Source organism: Canis lupus, chromosome 37 (genome assembly GCF_003254725.2).
Source record: "Canis lupus dingo isolate Sandy chromosome 37, ASM325472v2, whole genome shotgun sequence".
NCBI lineage: Eukaryota > Metazoa > Chordata > Mammalia > Carnivora > Canidae > Canis > Canis lupus.
The window spans coordinates 30,002,414-30,018,130 of NC_064279.1; the positions used below are offsets into that span (position 1 = coordinate 30,002,414).

General features: G+C 50.2%; 1 protein-coding gene across 5 annotated transcripts in view; it reads right to left on the reverse strand.

The window, feature by feature from the left end:
* Positions 1–15,717, reverse strand: part of WDFY1 (WD repeat and FYVE domain containing 1) — a 114,904-nt gene that overhangs the window by 35,305 nt on the left and 63,882 nt on the right. The gene's annotated exons all lie outside the window — the stretch shown is intronic.

The window sequence follows — 15,717 nt, forward strand, 5'->3', positions numbered from 1 at the left end:
CATTATCACCCTGACTTTTTTTTAAGATTTTATTTATTTATTACTGAGAGACACAGAGAGAGGCAGAGACATAGGCCGAAGGAGAAGCAGGTTCCCTGCGGGGAGCCCGACGTGGGACTCAATCCCGGGATCCCAGAGCCATAACCTGAGCCCAAGGCAGACACTCAACCGCTGAGCCCCCCGGGCACCCCATCATCCTGAATTACATTTCCCTAATGAATCATGACATTGAGCATTTTTTTCCATGTGCGTGTCATTTTGATGTTTTCTCTGGGAAAATGTCTATTCAAGGCCTTTGTCCTTTTTTTTTCATTGAGTTGTTTTGGTTCCATTTTTAACAATTCCATCTCTATACAATGGTAGATGCTGGGGGCATTCTGATTTGATGGCTATTTGGAACTTGGGAGTCGTGCTTATGTGGTGGGGGCCTCTTGGACATAAGTTGTAGAAACTAGAATATGTGATTTGATAGTTCTTAGGTGTCCTGTGAGTAGTTTGAGGCTTGCTTATTCTCTTCCTATTTACTGTTCAGTTAGTAAAATAATAGCCTTAGGAAAAAATAACACAGCCTAATGGCGTAAACTGTGGTTACAATTCCGGATTTTACCAAGAACCAGGTCCATGTGATTATGTAATTTGGCCAGCATCTCTGGGGTGCTGGGTCTGGAATAACTTCCACAGTTCCTTTCAAACCCAACAGTCTGACACTAGGTATCTACCGCACGAGGCAATAATAACCATATATTCTTCAAAATAATGGAAGGCAGAGGGTGATTCTCCGATGGGCAGTCATAAGGCATTTTTTTTGTACTTCTCAGATACCAAATATGATAGAAAAACACAAGTATCACATTTGCTGACCAGAGTCTTCTCCCCCAGGTATGTGAGCCATTGCTTACCTGGTGTAAGGCAAGTTCAATAAAACTTAGTTCTCTTCTAGCCTTTGCCCTTAGAGAAGGGTTTTCAAGTTTGAGGGACTTTGTTTTTTGTTTTGTTTTTTTTTAAAAACACAGAATGCCTATATCTAAATAAAAGTGAATTACAAAGGGTAAAAAGTGAAATCTGAGCAGCTCTGATTAAAGAGATGTTGGGGGCTTCAGGATCTCCATGGAGCCCTGCTTGCACACCATTGTCCCAGTGTTCAAATAGTGAAAAGAGAGGGAGGGATTAAACCAGAAATGTGCCATCAAGTCACAAAAACAAGTAAACTGGAATCAAAACTAGTAATAAGGCTAATGAAAAAATTTACTTTTCGGAATGCCTGTGTGTCTCAGTGGTTGAGCGTTTCCCTTTGGCTCAGGGTGTGACCCCGGGGTCCTGGGATCAAGTCCCACATTGGGTTCCCCGCACGGAGTCTGCTCGTCTCTCTGCCTGTGTCTCTGCCTCTTTCTGTGTCTCTCAGGAATAAATAAATAAAATCTTAAAAAAATAAAAAAAACTGAGGACAGTCTTTGATTCTCCTTGTGTGGTAAATTTTAGTCGTGGGCTCCCGTGTATGACACATATTCTTTGGGGGGAAGAGTCTGGAGGAGGGAAGTCTGGGAGAATCTGTCCAGGGTTGGTTTTGGATACAATCCAGGGAAAGCAGAGAGACTGGGTTAATTAATTCCAGAAAGACCTAAATAACAATTCTTTTAGGTTCTGATTTAACCCTCAGAGAACAATCACCTTCCCTCCAAAGTTTATGAACCAACCTCAGACCGTGTTAGTTGGGCACTAACTAACCTACAAGGAATGATGCACAGGCTTGTAAAACCAACCTAACCCGTGAACCTTGCAAGGAAAACTAAAGCTACGGGCCTAGCTTCCTAAGAAATCTAAAAAGGTTTTAAGTCCACAGCAAAGAATAAAAGCACATAAACCTTTCTTACGTGTATATTCCACAGAACACAATACTAGCAGAACAAACCTGACCCTCTTAGGTTAATTGGCTTGATTAGGAAAGTCAGGTGACCTGAGCGGTGATGATAAACCTCTGTGACAGATGCTGGGTAGTTATTCCTTTCATCCCCATACGTTTGGAAAAAAACACTTCAGTTGGTCACTTGACCAAAACAAATCAAGAGATCACATGGCCCTTCAGGAACAAAGTCAGGGCTCCAGGCCACGAACACGCAGCATTGCTAAGAGAAGCAGGAAGCATGAGCAGCCACGAGCTGTCACAGTCATGACAACCACAGCAAGGACCAGAGAGCGCACATTCATACGAGGCCCCGGAGAGACCTCCTGGAATAGCCGTGCCGGGGGCCAAGCTCACATGCTGGAGAATGGCAGAGAGGGATTCCGACACAGAAAGCCTGCGGTCTTCCCATCGCCCACACACCAACCCTTCCTACCAATCAAAGGTAGCTCACTATCTCTCTCAAATAGATATATAAAATCTTAAAAAAAAAAAAAAAGAAAAAGAAAAAGAAACTGAGACACCCAGGTGGCTCAGTGGTTGAGTGTCTCCCTTCAGCTCAGGGCGTGACCCCGGGGTCCTAGGATCGAGTCCCACATAGGGCTCCCCGCAGGGAGCCTGCTTCTCCCTCTGCCTGGGTCTCTGCCTCTCTCCCTGTGTCTCTCATGAATAAATAAATAAAATATTTTAAAAAACAAAAACGACCCATTGCATGGCAGGCACAGTTTGGGGTAAATTTATATGTAATATATTGTTTAATCCACATACTTAGGCGATGTATCATTTTGAAGATAAAAGAAATTGAGTTGTTGACACTTAAAAGACTTTCCTGGAGTCACAAGATACAGGTGGCAGAGCTAGGGTTTGAATTCGGGTAGGATTCTGTATCTTCATAATAAACGCCCAAGACCTAAGGATGACATAAAAGGGAAAGGGGTGCTGGTAGACTTCTCAAAAGTCTATGCAAAATTTTAGAATCATGAGCAATTGCTCTAGGGAACAGGTCCAGAAATTTTAGCAGACTTTCAAAAGGGCTTCTTATCCCAGAGGACGTCGAGAACCGCCAGCCGGGTATCTTCTGCATGCTCCACGCGTCACGGGGACCTTATTTCCTTGTCACAGACGTAAGCTTCAGGCATAGGTACACCATTTAATGCTATTTTAATTGCCATTAATGTGACCTCAGGGCTAATTATTTGATAGTGAATCTGACGTCCTGCCCGAATCTCATCATACGATGCCTTTCCGGGAGATGTGAGTGACCGAGGGCAGGAGGTGAAATAAAGATGCACTGGCCAAAGCGCTTCCCCCCTACCCGGTGGCCTCCAGGGCCCCCCCGCGAGAATCTGGGGAGCGGCACACCTCACCCTGCCACGGCCTGGCCCGGGTGGGGTGGGGTGGATCACGGCATCCGCCCTGTGCCCACGGGGCTGAAGATGCGCTCCGCATCCTCAGCCCTGAGCCCGCCTCCCTCTCCTCTGCCCTCCCACATAGCATGAAGTGCTTTTGAAAGGGAGGATACATCAGATGTTTTGGGATCACGTTTGCTGGAAATAACCATTCTTTACGTCACCCAGTAGAGGAGCTGCCAATGTCAGAAGAGTACCCTCTATTTTCTCACTCCTTTTCCTTGCACAACATGTTGAACAGTTATTTTAAAATTCAGAAATCAAATCTAATTTTAGCAACGTGTAGCTGCAGAATAGACTCTCAAGCCATTGGCACCCAAACATGTGTGATTTGGCAGGAAAGCTGATATTTAATTATAAATCTTATCCAATTATAAAAAAATACCACCCCAAGATTTGTTGGTCAATTACATCTCAATAAAACCGGGGAGAAAAAAAAGATGCTTTGTAAAGAAAAGGAAGTCCTATTCTGTTTATTATTGTCTTATTTCGCATGAATAAGAAAAAGAACTTTATATCTCTTGGAGGCCACTTTCATTCAAGGTCTAAAATTTTTAGCTCCCAGAGTTAAGACTAGTTACAGAATATGATTCTAAATTAGAAGTATTTTTTTTAAATTTTTATTTATTTATGATAGTCACACAAGGAGAGAGAGAGAGAGGCAGAGACATAGGCAGAGGAAGAAGCAGGCTCCATGCACCGGGAGCCCGACGTGGGATTCAATCCCGGGTCTCCAGGATCGCGCCCTGGGCCAAAGGCAGGCGCCAAACCGCTGCGCCACCCAGGGATCCCAGAAGTATATTTTAGAAACATTCATGTTGTAGACATTTGCTGGAAATACAATGATTATTGCAGATCTACTTATCTTAAATCTTCTATTCTTTGAACTCTTACTGATAAAATATCATCATATTCACTGGCTATAAGGAAGAGCTCAGGAAAATAGGATTTAGAAGCTGGTTTTATTAAAAAGTCTTAATGCCACTGTGTTAGGAAAACTTAGTGTGGTCTTTAAAACATCAGCATTTTGACCTTGAAACTGATCTACGTGGCACAAAGAGGACACCGACGCAAATTGTACTGGGATAATGTTCGCTAAGCCAGTTGCTCCAAAAATTACTTTCTATCATGATTTAACAGACACTTTTGATATTGATTTTACTCATAAATATGGATAAACATCACTTACTCAGACAGGCCCATTACTTCAAAGAAGGTCACTTCAAAAAAACTTTTTTCTCAGAGCACAACTTGTTTATCTTGCAACAACTGACAAAAGGATAACAGTCTTTTCCAACGTTACACAAGGAGCCAAAGTTGGAGTTTTTAAGTAAGTCTAATGTATGAATTTTAATAGGTATTGACCTAGAGCTGCTCAATAAATACTGCCTAGATTTTGTTTATTTTTTTTTTTTTAAGGTTTTATTGATTTGAGAGGAAGGGGGAGGCAAAGGCAGACAGAGAAGCAGACTTCCCCCTGAGCCGGGAGCCAGATCAGAACTCGATCCCAGGACCCGGCATCATGACCTGGGCTGAAGGCAGACGCCGAATGGACTGAGCCACCCAGGCGCCCCTGAATTTTGTTCTAAAATGATCATAGGCAAAGACAGGCTTAAGTTTTCCTAAGAAATGGGTATAGTTGTTCAACTCACATCCCATAAAAAAAGATGAACATAAAACTTTAAAATTTCATCTTAAAACTTCAAATCAGTGCCATGTACAGACTACCCTATACAATACTCTATGTAATACTGCAAAGGGGCAGAGGTTTAGTCCAGGTGTCTGTCCCAAGCGGAGCCCATCATGCGACCCGTCCCCATCCATGGAGTGACGCTCCTGAACAGGAAACTAAAAAGCCAGCCCCTCGGACTGTCTCCCAGATGACGGACACGGAGAAACCCTCCTGTTTCCCAATATCTCCCACCAAAGTGCTCCACCTTGTGAACTAGATATCTGGGTATTTGGGGAGAGAGAGAGAGAGAGTGTGTGTGTGTGTGTGTGTGTGTGTGTGTGTGTGTGTGTGTGTGTTTTCCAAACCCACTCCCCCGTGGGCCCTGTCACCTGCTTGCAGGCCCTGAGACCCCTCCTGCCGGGGCCCACCTGCCACCCGCTCCTCCTCCCTGCCCACGTCTGAAGCACTCCTCCCCGATTCTGGACCCCCCTTTCAGGACCCACCTCAACTCTCCCACCTCCCCGTGATCCCGAGCCCCTGCTGAGCACATCTTCCTTTTCAACATTCTCTGAAGAAACCCCAAGTTGGGGGAAGCACGCAGGCTGCTCTACTTAGCGGTCCCCACGGGACTCTTAACAATCTCCAATTCTGGGTTCAGACCACAGTAGGCGCCCAGGAGGCTGGTACCTAAAGCGCAAGGGCAGCGCTGGGCTTCTCTGACCCCCGCCCGGCCTGAAGCCCAGCACACACGCACATCACTCTGCAGCCGAGCAGCCGAGCAAGCGATGCGATGACCCGCGATGCCGAGCCGCGCACCGTGGGGACGGCGCCCTCGCCTTGAGGCCAGTGGCCGACGGGCACCGCACCTGCCCGCTACACCCAGGACAGGCCCAGGGCACCGCACCCACCCGCTGCACCCAGGACAGGCCCAGGGCACCGCACCCGCCCGCTGCACCCAGGACAGGCCCAGCTCCTCGTCCGCAGGACACAAGGCCGTGCGGGTCCACCCCTGAGCCCCGGGCCGGCCCTGCCTCTCATTCTGGCACATTCGGAAAACAAGCATATATCAGGTTTGCAGAGGCCCGGGGTCTTCTCACGGCTGAGGACGCTCTGTGAGAGCCCAGAAGGGCTGCGGACACCAGGCCCCAGGTCCAGGCCCCCGCGACAGCAAGATCCGGCCGGAAAGGTGGGGGAGCAGCGCAGGCGGGGATGGCTCCAGGGCCCCTCACTCAGCGCAGCAGCCACGCCGAGCGTTAGGCTGTTCGGTCTTCCTAGCGCTGGCCATCCTGTGCTGCCGCTAAATTGATCTTTCCCTTTTTTTTCAAGATTTTATTTATTTATTCCTGAAAGACACAGAGAGAGGCAGAGACCCAGGCAGAGGGAGGAGCAGGCTCCCTGCAGGGAGCCCGATGCGGGACTCGATCCCAGGACCCGGGTTCATGACCTGAGCCAAAGCCAGACGCTCCACCGCTGAGCCCCCCAGGTGCCCCTAAAATGACCTTTCCTTTTCGAAACATATGTGAAAGTGGGAGAAGAGAGTTTGGGGACAGACACACAGGGCAGTAGAGGGAAAGAACAGCAGGCGGTGTTTGAGAGAGAGATACACGATGGAACTCGCCCACCTGAGACAACACATGACACTGGAGACAACACACGACACTGGAGACAACACACGCGCAAGCACACCCCTAAATACACCTGCAGATTTCAGGGACGTTGTACCTTGGCTGCCAAGAAGGCAGAACTTATCTCCAAAACCAAGCAGTGGGAAAAAAAAAAAAAACAAAAACAAAAAAACAAAAAACAAAACCAAGCAGTGGGATGAAGTGAGTCTGCCCCTGACTTTGGACAAGCCTCAAGATACTTTTGATCTGTTTCCCCCAAATACTTGAGGAGGGTATTGACATTTTTTTTCTCTAAAATTCAAACACACACACACACACACACACAACACTGTGCTCTTGAGCTATCTGGAAACCTACTTGTGAGAAGTATGGCTCTGGGATGACACTGGAGGAATCCTGTCCTAGTGGGGTCGACGGGAGAGCAGAGTGAGACAACGGGGTGCGGGGGGCCAATGGGAAAGCAGGCTCTCCCCCAGGATCGGCACTTCCTCACCACCGGCCTGTCTCTACGGTCAGCTTATTAACCCTCCCCACTCACACGCACAGTACAGTGTCTTCTGAGGGGCCTGAGACAGGATCGCACTGCCCTTCCGGACTCAGGCCTGTGGCCTTGAGCCCTCCCGGGTCCTGCCTCACAGAATTCCTGCAGCCATTATATAATCTCACCCACAGACTTTGGTGCTGTCACTCCCGCACTCACCTAGATTTGCTATGCACGTGAGAAATTTCTTCCCACCAACACAAGCTTCTTGCCCTCAAGAAACAGATCTGACACGTGTAGGTTTTTCTTTTCTAATAACCTCCCCGGTTAAGAACTCAAAGAGGAGAACAAGTGAAGGCGGGGGGTGGGGGGGGGTACCCAGCCTGAAACGTGATTCACGTATTATTTCTCCACGTATCACTTCCTCTGGACAGAGTGATCGATTTGGAATATCCCAACGATACCTGTTAATCATCTGATTTCTGTCTTCTGGTAAATATGCCTGTAATTAGGATTTTTTCTCCTGGAGTCTTCTGAGACACAGCCTGGCCTTTGGTTCTGTTTCAAATCACTTAAGGACCAAAAAGATACTGGAAATAGAGGGTAGCATTTCCAGGCGACACTTCCCTATGACTTTGAAGCTGCATGAAACATTAAGAACTTGGGACCCTATTTGTATTTCACAGTGATGCTTATTTGGTCTTTCTTAATATGAATTTTTCAATAATCAGGAACAGTTTTGTTTAAGAGGCTGTGCTTGCGATGCTGCCCCCAGCACCCTGCCTGGTGATGACCACTTAAAATGTTTATTAAGAACTTTCATTTTCTCCCTAATGCAGCCTACCTGGCACTCATTAAAAAAAATCTGTCCCCGGGGCCTTTATGCCTTGGCAACGACGTCTACAGCTGTGAACGAAATTTGCTAGGAGGTGGGAGATGGCACATCCATCGTCCTCTTTGAAAAGTTCAAGTTTGGAGCCCCAGGGTGGCTCGGCGGTTGAGCATCTGCCCTCCACTCGGGGCGTGACCCCAGGGTCCCAGGATCGAGTCCTGCATCGGGCTCCCCACAGGGAGCCTGCTTCTCCCTCTGCCTGTGTCTCTGCCTCTCTCTGGGTCTCTCACGAATAAATAAATAAAATCTTTTTTAAAAGCTAAAAAAAAAAAGTTCAGGTTCAAGCTGAGAGATGGACCTCCCTTGTTATATAGTCGCTTCCCCCTTAAGATTTTTACCACGATTGTGGATGTAGAGTGGATAATCTGAACCCTTCAAGCATGGATGTCATGAGGCCCAAAGCAAGTCTGAAAGGTAGGCCTCATCCGCAGTGTACTTAGATCAGAGGACTTGGCTTCTTCATAAAGAAACTGAAAATACTGGTCTAAGCAATAAAAAGAAAAATGTCCCATCCCATATACACGCCTGGCTTTGAACCACAGTGGAGAAGCACCGTGATAGTGCAGTAGCCCTGACACCTTCTCTCACCTCCCTGCTGCTTACAGTCTAGGCTGTTTTGTTTCTTTCAGTTCATTGGTTCAAATAAGTTTCCTAGGGCGTGGAAAACACAACTGATGAGCCATTTTTAAACATCTTGCTGGGTTTGGATTTTTTTTTTTTTCTTCTGTTTCTCTTTAAACAAAAAATCAGCCTAGCTAATGTGGATGGAATGTGCTCTAGGTGCGAGGCCGCATGCCAAGGGCTTGCACTGGGTTATCTTGTTCAATCTTCAGGTAAATTGAGGAAGTCGGGCTCGTGCAAGGGGGCCAAGCAAAGCGCCCCAGGTCACAGGGCTCACACGCGTGCCTCTCGTCCCCGGACACACCGCCGGCCGGCCGGGGCTCTGCGAGGGGGCACCTGGAGGCGCGGGCCGGGCTGCGAGGCGCCGGGTGCCCCTTCCGCGGGGAGCAGGGGCCGTCCTCCCACGGCACACGCTGCCGGCCCGCGATGACATTCCGACCCTTCTCTCAAAAGAAACATGTTTCCAAGCCTTTCATCGTTTCACCTGCATCATGAAGAGCGGATGCCTTTTTTCCCTTTTTTAAGGGAAGGCAAGGAAGCTGGTGGGGGGGCGACCCTGGAACTGGGGGCAGAACAGTTGGGGGGTAATCGGAATCCGATGCCCCATGCGGTGGGGCCTTCCTCACTTTTTCAGGGACGTGACTTCTTAAAGTCGCTGGAACGTTTAGCTGCTTCTGGAACAGAAGGCCGAGGGCCGGACCCCGGGGGTCTGAGAACCATCTCGTACTTGAACGGCTGCGTCCTTGAAGGGACTAGAGTCATTCCACACTGTGACCAAAAACCTCCAGGGTTGGGCAGCCCGGGTGGCCCAGCGGGTTAGCGCCGCCTTCAGCCCAGGGCGGGATCCTGGGGACCCGCGATCGAGTCCCACGTCGGGCTCCCTGCATGGGGCCTGCTTCTCCCTCTGCCTGTGTCTCTGCCCCTCTCTCTCTCTCTGTCTCTGTGTCTCTCATGAATAAATGAATAAAATCTTAAAGAAAAAAAAGTTCAGGGTCGCTGAAATGAGAAAGATGAAGCACATTTTCTTCCCCTCGGCTATTCTCGGTTCTCAGATGAGAGCAAGGTGCGAACAGAAACATACACGTCTAGCCCAGAGCCCAAGTTCCAGAAGCCTCTGTGCGCATGCGTGTGTGTGTGTTTATTTTCAGGGAACTACTTCAGCTTCCATCCCGATTCTAGACACATCCGACCTTCAGAAGTTACGAAACTCAGGGGAAAACAAGACAGAGAGTTTTGCTGGAGAAGTAATGTAAATGGCAAAATATTTTAAAGTCATGTTTCACATAATTCAGAAGAGACAACATCCACATGGAGAAAACTGCATGGTCTGATAGAACATGCAATAAAAAGGGAAAATTAACCACACCAGATGCTTAGAGCCCTTCCCAGAAAGAATCGCTGCTGCTTGCATATCCTCCTGGAAGCCTCCAGCTTAGATCCTGGCACATCTGCCTTATTTCACACAGATGGGGCCCTGACGTACAGGATGTACGCTGGCAAATTACACCACACCTGGATCCTTAGGGCGAACCTGCGAGGGGCTGGGGAAGCCAGGGTGTCCCGCCCCCCAGGCTCCGCTCTGGGAACAAGGCCTGGGATACGGATGCTGGACTCTTTCCAGCCAGGTCCGGGTCACAAGGTAACCGAGGGCGGAAATGAAGGGACCCACGTCCCCAGGCCACAGAGCGCTGAAATGGCAGGGCCTGAAGTAGCCACCAAGGCGGGTCTGCCCCAGTCCACACGCCCCCACCGGTCCCCACATCGCCAGCCTCAGAAATGCCTGCGACGTCCGTGCAGTAAAAAATGCAATGACGATGACTCGCCAACGCTTTATCCTTTCTTCTTCTGTGTGATTGGCACAGAGTATTCCGAGAGTTTAGAGAACTTCCCGCCGAGAACACAGGCTCCTGGACAGCGTGAGCTTCTGGTGTGCGTAACACAACGCCTGGGGCGCAGGCCCAGGGCTAGTTTCCATGAACACAGGGTTCTTACCTGGAGCCCCCAGTTCAGAAGGATCCTAGACTTGGTTTGATGCTCCGCAGTCACCGTGATCAATAATTTCTGAACAAGGGGTCCTACATTTTCATTTTGTACTGGGTGCCATCCTCCCCGGAGCACGCCTACCAGAGGGCGGGTACCCGATTCTTTTGCCAAATCCACAGTGAATTCATGGAAGTCACCTTAGGACATGGGTCAGCAAATCACAAGGGAGAGCCCAGTGCTGGCCCTCCACCTGCTCTTATAAATAAAGTTTTATGAAAATATCGCCACACCTGTTTGCATCTTGCCCATGACTGCCTTCACTCTGTAACAGAAGAGTGACAGGGACACAGACTCTAGGACCCACAAACCCAAAATACTCACAACCAAACCTTTTCCAGAAAAACTTTTCTGACCCCTGCCTCAGAACACCATCTCTCAACTTTTTCTACCGCAATAACGGGAACCGCATAAAAAGGCAGGTAGCCTTGAGGTGTGGTGCGCTGGTCCCAGGCAGCTAGCCGTAAACAAGCTATTTCTGAGGTTTTTATCGTTAAGGTTGGTAAGCATTTTGCATCTTGGACCCAAATGCACTCTTGGTTTTGTGTAGAGACGTTTCTTAAATCTAAATCCATCTGTATGAGTCGCATTTGTCCCTTGCTGTCTCCTCCCTACAAGAATGAGTACAAGCTCCTCAGCTTCAAGCCCCGCGCACAGCCTTAGTTTCCCCTCTTCAATGACCCAGTGTGGAAAGAAGGTTCCTGTAGCGTTTCAGCCAGCATCCACTGACCCGCACCGCACTGCTCTCATTTCTTACCAGCCCTGAAGTCCTGCTAGAAGAGATCCAGCAAGGATCCTAAAACATAGAATCCTGAACGCCCTCGTTCCAGACCAAAGCGACTCCTAGCTCTGTGCCCCGTCACGCTGAGAGACTAATGAAGGCCTGTATTATTTTCGCCCAGGCACAATTCAGAAACCAGGTAGGGAGCCAGTCCAGGTCTGAGTGCTCAGGTCTGCGGCTCTGTTGGAGATTTCTGGAGGCCAGCTTCCTCGTGATAGTCAGGGGCCCTGCATTCCTAACGTAAATAGTTTGCAGCACTCCCGCATCACAGCTCAAATGCACAATGTGTCCTGCTTTCGGGGCCCTGGGATTCACCCATTCCCCTGGCTGCTCGGTGCGGGCGAGGATCAAAGGGGCTGTGCCTCTGGTTCCTGCACCCTCCTCTCAATCACACCATCTGGGGGATCCGGGCGTCAAGGGGGAGTTGCTCCTTGGTAAATAGCGAGGATACTTTACAGAGAACAAAGAATTTTCCATCAGGGAAGAATAAGATGTGCCAGAAAGGAGACCTTATGAGGGGCCAGTAGGAGTCCCAGGAAAGAAGTAACCCCTGTGACGTCTCTCATTGGGAGAACCTCTGGTCGGGGTAACAACAAAATAATATCGAACAGATGACCCCTGGAGCTATCCCCACGTGCTCATCTCTGGGGCTCTTCAAGGAGTCTCCTTGTTTGTGTTGGGGGGATGGAGAGGAGGGGGGTTAGTGTCATCTATTATGTCTTAGTCCATAATGACGTCATTCATGGGGCCCAAAAGGACACACACGGAATCACCCTGTGCCAGGGGGCTGGGGGTCCGTCAGCTATGCCTCTGCCTTGCCTGGGTCGTGATCCCAGGGTCCTGGAGTCCAGGACCGTGCTGTCCTGCATTGTCAGGCGTTGTCATTGTTGGGCTCCCTTTCAGCAGGGAGCCTGCTTCTCCCTCTGCCTCTCCCCTCGAATAAACAAATAAAATCTTTTTTAAAAAATTTATTTATTCATTGAGAGACACAGAGAGAGGCAGAGACCCAGGCAGAGGAAGAAGCAGGCTCCCTGCAGGGAGCCCGATGCCGGACTCAATCCCAGGACCCGGGGGTCATGACCTGAGCCAAAGGCAGCCGCTCAACCGCTGAGCCACCCAGGTGTCCCTAAATAAAATATTTTTTAAAAAATACCCTGTGGCAAATACACAATCTGCTGACCATTTCCTTCCAGCTGCTGTTAGTGACCTGCCATATAAAAACTGTGAGCTGTTGATGGGACTCGCCACAGAAGCCAGTAATGGAAACTCGAAAGCAACAATCCCAACAGCCAGGGGTAAATACAAGTCTCACCGGTGTTGTTGAGACACCTTTCTCCCTCTGGGGACAACCGAACACCACAGAGGGACAGCTCCCTCTATTCCCAATCCCCTCTACGCCACACTGACCTCTGGCCAGCAGCCCAACCCAGGCCTCAGAACAGGAAAGGACGCATTACTGCAACAAACTACCTCACCCTCGACCTAGACCTTAAATTGCCAAAATAACTACACACTTATGACAATTCACTTAAGCCTTGGACAACTACAGTGAGATACTGGTGGGGAGAGGGGGATCGTTGCAGGATCGACGGGTTCACAGTTAGATTTCTCCCACCCTCTACAACTCCTCTTCCTCTTCCCTGTTTCCAGGATCAGGAACGAACATGAACTTTGAATTTCTTGATTGAGGAGAAGGGCACTCATGCTGTTTCAAACTATCAAGATTTAAAATCACACCAGAAAATCTTTGATTTTTTTTTTTTTTTTACTGTAAGTCTATCTCACTTTAGACAAACAGCATACATTATGAGAACTGGATCTGTATGTAACACAAGAAGATGATGATTCACATTTCAGAAATGGGGCACCACATGAGTGTCTTTCAACCGGTAACTCCACTCTTGTTCACAATGTGGTTTTAAGAGTCACTTCAACTTTTCAGAAGCATGCAGCCTGCATAAAGCAAAGTCCACTTGCATTTTTACTAAAGGTGTCTTCAAAGCCTTTCAAACTTTACCCTTTAAATCCCCACTGTTATCTTCTTCCAGGAAAACAAAATAAAGAAACAAATAAAAGAAAATCCTCCTTTTTCCATTGACATTGTTGACCATTCAATGGTAAACGCTTCCCACTAAGATGTTTAACTACACCGGGCTCAGAAACCACAGGAGTCCCTGAAACACAATAGCCCTACATTGTTTTCCATGGCAGAGGTTTCTAAAACAAAGACAGGGTGCAGAAGTACAAAGCTGATTCCTACAAAATAATACAGATACAAACACAGCCCCAAGAAGCACGAGGTCTGAAATCTCTGGGCTGGAAACCTGGACCACTGTCACAATGGAATGAAGAACCATTTCCTGTGTGGAGGTACCAGGCGGGATGCTGCGAGCGCTTTTCAGTTTCCTAGAGTCTTGAGAGCTGGCAAGACCCAGGAACAGAGCAGGGAAAAAGACAGAAAGTCACAAGGTGGTCGTTGCCCAAAAGTCAAGCCGCTGGGCAACAGGGAGGGTCACTTGTTCTCCCCTAATGCACGGCAGGAGTAACAGATGAGGTGTCATATTCTTGAGGTCTTACAGTGGGCAAAGCTCTACATGCATTCACTTGCATTAACTCACCAAACCTGTGACTCCTTTACACTCTTAAAAATAGCCCCAAAGGCCTCTATTCGGGTAGGCTGTGTCCCTTGGTATGTATACTGTAATATGCATTTAAATAACATTAAATATGCACTTAAATGGTAAAAAAAATTTTTTACATATTCACCAACTCATTTTTAAATACTATTACATGTTAACAGAAATAACTTTTTAAATGAATAGTAACAATATTTTCTAAAGCAAAAAAAAAAAAATTACTGAAAAGAGTGGCACTATTTTATAATTTTTCAAATCTCCTTAATGTCTGGCTCAAGGAGACCCGGACACCCCTAGCTGCTTCTGCATTCACAGTGTCACACTATCCCAGGGCGTGTGAGCCTCAAGCAAGGTCCACATACAGTCACAGGGGAATGAATGTGGAAAAGGCAAAAAAATCTCCCAGTGCTATTAAGAACCGTTATGAAGATACTTGGACCTTGTGGACCTGTGACAAGTTGTAGGGATTCCTCAGATCCCTCGGACTGCACTTGGAGAACCCCTTCTTACCAGTTTGGAACAGTTTCTATCCCCATTTCACAGAGGAGCAAGCTGGCGCGCAGGGAGGTCAAGGGGACTGTCCCGAGACACGGGCTGAGACAGGCCGGAGCAGGTAACTGCAAGGAGCTAACCCTGGTGTCATCTGGTTGCTGCAAGGTTGCCTGAGAGGGGGTCGGGGCCGAGCGCCCGGTGGCCTCCAGAGGAGCCCAGGAACAGGAGCGCTGCTGTGGGGGAAGGCCTGGGGGCCAGGCCGGGGGACTCCACACTCCTCTGGCCACCTGCCACTAACAACCCTGCGCAGCCAGTGCTGTCCGGAGCAAGGATGCTGCCCCTGCTGGAGGCGGAGGCCGCGGGTGGCTGCTCGGCCATGCCCCGGCCCCGGCCCCGACCCCGGCCCCGACCCCGACCCTCCCTCGGGGCAGTGGCCGGCCGCGCGCACGGTCACCTCGCTCCCCTCCCCGGGAAACCCGAGCAAGCCCAGCAAGGCGCAGAGCTGCTCCCTTGGTCACGGCCTCCTTTCGGCCTCGCGCTGTCCTCCAAGGAGGCCTCCGGGGCAGCAGCGGCCCTGGCCGAGCAGCAAACCTCCAGGAGCGGAGCGAGCCCCCGTGACCCCCGCGGCCCCGTCCCACCCCGCGGCCCGCCGGCCCCGCCCTGCGCCCCGCATCTACCCCGGACGCGGGCGGTGAGGGGCCTCGGAAGCGCAGCCCCAGGGCAGCCCCAGGGCAGGCCGAGGCGCCCCAAGCTCCGCTGGGCCCGTGAAGCGGGGTCCCTGTCGCCGGGGCAGGACTCACACCCGCCCCGCCCCAGGCCCCGCCCCAGGCCCCGCCGGGGGTCGCGGAGGCTCCGCTCCGTGGCCCCGAGACCCACCCGCCCGCCCTCGAGGTCCCGCCCCGCGGCTCGGGCCTCGGCCTCGGCGCGCCCCCCGCGGAGCCCCGGACCCCCGGCCTCCCGGTGCCCAGGGGTCGCCTCCCCGCGCGCTCTGCAGGTCGCCTGGGCGCGGGCTCGGGCGCTCCGTGTCGCCCCGGGAGCCCTTACTTTCCCGGTAGACCACGCGCCGCCCGCCGCCCGCGCCGCCCGCGCCTCCCTCCTCCTGCTGCGAGGACGCAGCCCCCGCCCCAGCACAGGTCCGCTCCGCCCCCGTCCCGGCCCCGGCCCCCGC